A 6,000-nucleotide genomic window follows, 5' to 3' on the forward strand; every position below is an offset into this window, starting at 1 on the left:
TAAGATTTCATTCTTTCTGAACCTGGCTCCTATTCCATTGAGAATATGGGGGAGATTAGATATCTACATTCATATATATATATATATATATATATATACATATATACATGTATATATGTCAATATATACGTATATATTTACATACACATACACACACATATCGCTCATCAGCAAATGGACATTAGGACCCCCTCCATCATTTCGCTATGCTTAATAATGCTGGTGTCCATATGACGGTGCTTGTACCCCATTGAATGTGCATTTTTGTGCCCTTTAGGGAAATACCTAGGAGGGCAAGTGCTGTATCCTAGGGTTGTTCAGTTTTTAGCATTCGCAGGAACCACCGTGCTCTTTTCCAGAGCGGCTGCAACAGCCCGCACGCCCACCGACAGTGCACGAGGGTTCCTCTGAATGCAGAACATTCCCTGCCAGCAATTTCCTAAAGAGGAAACAGAAAACCTGGGCGATAACATGACTCAGACAGCATCTGGCAAGCAGCCCAGAAATTCACCCCAGGGTTCCTGACGCCATGCCCTGAGAAGCCACCAGAATGCCTCTATCCAGGGGAATTCCCAAAGACTCTCCTTCTGACTTCACCACCCATGGAACTGCAGAGAAAGGATGCCATGGCCAACTCTCTAGAGGGTCCCCCGAGTGAAACTAGAAAGTCAAGCTTCCCTTTTCAATCATCCAAGGCTCCTTGGAATCCTTTGGAATGTTCCCTCTGCACTCATCAGAACTCTGGATGAAAAAGACAAATCCATTAGGATCCATCCCCTTGGACAAAGGAGAAGCCATCCTCCAAGCCTCTCTCTGACCACAAACAGCCACCTCACTCTAGATGCCAGCCATTCCACCACAGCCTAGGACCCATGGAGTCAACAGTGTTCGATGAAGGAACGCATTCTAGGTCCCAAACACACACTGAGTCCATCTCAGCTTCCTTTTCGAATCCAAGGGATTGCCTAGGAACGGGATGTTCCAAATACCTCTGTGAGCCAGAAAGAAGCTGAGAAAATGAGATCCCCTGCCAGGTGCTCCCTGCAGGGAAACTCAGGAACCCGAGCACCCACGCTCCATGGCTGACAGCTGCGTTCGTGGGACTTTTTGGCTCCACTGGAGATGAGAGAAAACCCAGGATGTTTGGGGTGAGAGAGAAGTTTTACCTCCCACGCTGGCATGGACGTGCCACTGTGCCCCATGGGCCTGCTGTTTTCTCTGAATGCCGACGTCCTGGGACAAGCTGCATGACTGACTCAGATGCTGATTTCCAAACTTGAGGTCTCGTGGAGCCAGAGCGAAGAAGGGTTGTCAGGTGGGCATAAGCAGGCGCCTCCCACCTAAAGCCTACACACCTGCTCCGATTCCTGGGAGAAGGAGAGACACATGCTTGTTTCTTAAGTGGCCATTCGATTCCTTCTCAAGCCGGCCGATGCCCTTGTCCTTTTTGGAGAAGCAAATAGACTCTTCCAAACAGACACTCAACCCCTCGGTTCCAAAGGCACCATGGGTCGAGTTTGGTTCCCCCGGCTCCAGAACCCACCGGGACGACCCTCCTGAGCCATCCTGACAGCACATTCCCATCCAACCGGGGGCAACGGGGCACAGAGCTGACGGAGTGCGGGCCTGGCTCCAGCGGTTCTTACCACCACCCTTGAGCCTGGGGAAACGGAGTCTTCAGCTCAACACTCCATCCTGTCAAAACAAGCTGCAGTGCCTCACGTTTCAGGGTCTCTCACCCAGCACCTCCCCACTGCCCTCAGAGCGAGCAGGCTGCACAGATTCTTCTTCTGGTGTGTTTCCCATGGCAGCTCGCCACTGCCTCCAGTGGCGGCAAGCAGCATTGCACCCCACCACCGTGCTTTCTCGCACCACAGCTCCCCACGCCCTCCAGTGCCGTGACCCGGCACTGCCGAGCCTTCCACAGACTCCTAATGCAGCTCCAAATCCCTCCACAGATCTAAAGCCACAATGGCACTGTCCCCCCAGATTGGGACCTCTAGGCCACACCCCATGAGTCCGCCTGCCACCCAGGAGGAAACCGCGCCATGCGAAGCTATGAAGAAACCTGGGAATGGAACAACCCGCATGCCTCCCTGAGGACACCCCCAACATCAATGGCCCCCCCAGCAACAAACTCACAGCCTGACGTGCTTCCTGACCCCTGGGCTCGACTCAGCACCAGGGTTCCTGCCTCAGCGCCTGCAGATTTGTCCTGGATACCTCCAAGCCCTGACCCAAACCCTAGGTTGTGCTTTCAGGATTCCATGCCCAGAGACCTGGCCAACAAGCCCTCCAGATTGGAAACCCCTAAGGACTCCGCCTGCCATCCAGGAGGAAACACTTCAGTTCGGAGCTGCCCAGAACCCTAGACCGGAGAAATCCATATGCATTCCTGAGGCCACCCTCTCCTCGGACAGCCCACATGACAACAAAACCCAGAACCTGATGGGCCACTTGACCCTGTCCTCAACTCAGCATCCTAGGGGTCCCGCCTCAGCACCAGCTGATTTGGCCTGCCATGCCCCTAGGCCCTAACCCTAACCCTACATTGGCTTTTCAGGCTTCTGTCCCCAGAAACCTGGCCCCCAAGCCCTCCAGATTTGGGACACCTGAGCCACATGCCAGGACTCTGGCTGCCACCCAGGAGGAATCTGTGCCATTCAGAGCTGTGCAAACCCTCAGAGCAGGAGTAACGTGCATGCCCACAGAGGCCACGCCAACCATCAGCAGCCCCCCTGGCCATAAAGCCAGATTCTGCCACAATGCCAGACACATGCCCTCAACTCAGGGCATGTGGGCTGAGGGGAGCCTGCCTCAGCGCCATCCGATTGGGCCAGTAATGCCCCTAGGCCCTAACTCTACTTTGGGTTTTCAGGTTTCCATTCCGAGGGGCCTGCCTCCCAAGCCCCCCAGATTAAGGACCACTAAGCAACACTCCAGGACTCCACCGTCCACGCGGTAGGAAACCATACTCTTGGAGCTGCGATGAACCCTCAAAATGGGAGAAACCTGCATGCCCCCCTAAAGCCACGCCCACCATTGGCGCCCCCCCCCCCGCCATAAAGCTGGATTCTGCCATGGCACTGGGTGCATGCCCTCAACTCAGCCCTGAGGGGAGCCTGCCTCAGTGCTAGCAGTTCAGTTGTGCCATGCCCCTAGGCCCTAATTCTAACCCTAGTTTGAGTATTCAGGTGTCCATTCTGAGGATCCTGGCCACGAAGCACCCCAGATTAAGGACACCTGAGCTACACCCCAGGACTTTGCCTGCCATGAGGTAGGAACCCATGCCGTTTGGAGCTGCTCCAAACCCTCACAGGGGGAGAAATCAGCATGTCCCCCTAAAGCCACTCCCACCATCAGTGGCTATTCTGTCCATAAAGCTGGATTCTGCCACGCAGCTGGAAGCATGACCTCAACTCAGCCCTGAGGGGAGCCCACCTCAGCGCTGGCAGATCGGGCCTGCCATGCCCTTGGGCCCCAACCCTAACCCTAAGTGGGTGTACAGGCTCCCAAGACTGCCATATTGGAGATGGCTGAGACTCACACCAGCACTGTGCTGGCTCTCTGGGGTGCAATGGTGCCATTTGGAGCTGTGCAGAAACCTCAGAGTGGGAGAAACCTGCATGTCCCTCAGGCCACTGTCAGCATCTGCGCTCCCCCTTGGACCCAAACCTGGACTCCAACGAGCTGCCTGATGCACACCCTCATCTCAGCCCACCAGTGAGCCCACCTCAGTACTGGCAGATTGGTCCTGCCATTCCCCTAGGCCCTAACCATAACCCTAGTTTTGGTTTTCAGACTTCCATCCCAAGAGGCCCGGCCCCCAAGCCCGGTGGATTAAGGAACCCTGATCAACAACCCAGGACTCTGCCCACCACAAGGAAGGAACCCGTGCCATATGGTGCTGCGCCAAACCCTCAGAGGGGGAGAAACCTGCATGACCCCTTAAAGCCACTCCCACCATTGGGGGGCCCCGCTGTCCATAAAGCTGGATCCTACCACACCACAGGATGCATGCCCTCAACTAAGCCCTCAATGAGCCGGAGTCAGCACTGGCAGATTGGGCGTTTAATTCCCCTAACCCTAGTTTGGGTGGTCAAACTTCCATCCTGAGGAGCTTGGCTCCCAAGCCCCCCAGATCAAGGACCCCTGAGCCATAATGCAGGACTCCGCCTGGCATCAAGGGGGAAACCATGCCATTGGGAGGTACTGGAAACAGAGCGAGAGAAACCTGCATGCCCACCTCAAGCCACCCTCACCTTCGGTGAATCCTTTTGCCAACAAAAGCTGGAGCCTGAGACTCAGGCTTACACCCTAACTCAACTCTGCCCCCGGGGAGCATGCCTCTGTGGGGGCCTCCTGGAGCTGAGTGGGCCAGGTTTGCAGTCTTGCACAGCCGCAACACACACCTAGTGAGAAAGCGCTCTCAGCACAGGGCCGGCACGCAGCCTGAATGGCTGCCCAATGCCGGCCAATTCTCACGGGCTTTCTGCCCAAATCAAGGTTGATTTGGACAGAAAGCCCGTGAGAATTGGCCTGAAAGCACCGGTGAACTCGCTTCTGTCGGCAGGGGCATTTGGGGGTGCCACCCAGGAGCGTTCCAGAGTCCCACATACTATCGCCCAAACCCTACAGGAAACTCTTTAAAGGGTGGGTGCACACATGGCCCCCATTGCCTCTGAATGCTGGCCAAATACACCCTCTACTCAGCCCCCGAGGGAGTCCACCTCAGCACGGGGAGATGGGGCTTTCCATGCTTCTAGGCCCGAAACCTAACTCTGGGTTGGGTTCTCAGGCTTCTGTCCCCATAGCCCTGATCCTCAAGCCCTCCAGATTGGGGAGCCCGGAGCCATACCACAGATCTCTGCCTGCCACCCAGGAGGAAACCTCGCCTTTGGGAGATGCAGGAAACCCTCATTTCAGGAGAAACCTGCATGCCCACCTCGGGCCACCCTCACCTTCAGCACCCACTTCTACCAAAAAAAGGTGAAGCCTGAGGCTCAGGCTTACACCATAACTCCACTCTGCCCCCAGGGAGCTCACCTCTGCAGGGGGCCTCCGGCTGGCGGTCTCCAAAGGCCACAACACGCACCTAGCGAGAATGCACTCTCAGCACGGGGCTGGCATGCGGCCCGAATCGCCGCCCGCAAACGCTGGCCAATTCAATGTCGATTTAGGCAGAAAGCTCATGAGAACTGGCCCGAAAGCCCTGGCGAAGTCGCATCCACCAGCAGGGGCCTTCGGAGGAGCCGCCTGGGCCCAGGCTGGGGTCCCACGTGCTGTCGCCTGAAGCCGACAGGAAAGTGCTCTAAAGGGCAGGTGTACACGCTGGCCCAGGTTGCCTCTGAATGCTGGCCACCCTCCCTCTACTCAGCCCCTCAGGGAGCCCACCTCAGGATACCCTCGGTGACTCTGCCTGCCACCCAGGAGGAAGCCGTGCCGTTGGGAGCTGTGGGAAACACTCAGTGAGGGAGAAACCTGCATGCCCACCTCAGGATACCCTCACCTTCGGTGACCCTCACCTCAGCTTGAGGTCTCTCTCAGCCACAACTCGCACCTAGGGAGGAAGCCCTCTCAGCATGGGGGCCGAGGCATGTCCCAGATCGCTGCCCAATGCTGGCCAATTCTCATGGGCTTTCTGCCCAAATCAAGGTCAATTTGGACAGAAAGCTTCTGAGAATTGGCTGGAAAACCATGGCAAACTTGCTTCTGGGTGCTGGGGCCTTCTGGGGAGCCACCTGGGCCCAGCCCGGGGTCCCACTTGCTGTTGCCCAAAACCTATGGGAAAGCGTTCTAAAGGGCAGGTGCACATGCGGCCCAGGGCGCCTCCAGATGCCGCCAAACCCGGCCTCTACTCAACCTCCCAGGGAGCCCGCCTCAGCACCAGCAGGTGGGGCCTGCCATGCCCCTAGGCCCGAACCCTAACCCTGGGTTGCGTTCTCATGCTTCCATCCCTAGAGGCCTGACCCTCAAGCCCTCCAAATTGGGGACCCCTGA

Source organism: Lutra lutra, chromosome 12 (assembly GCF_902655055.1).
Source record: "Lutra lutra chromosome 12, mLutLut1.2, whole genome shotgun sequence".
Classification (NCBI taxonomy): Eukaryota; Metazoa; Chordata; class Mammalia; order Carnivora; family Mustelidae; genus Lutra; species Lutra lutra.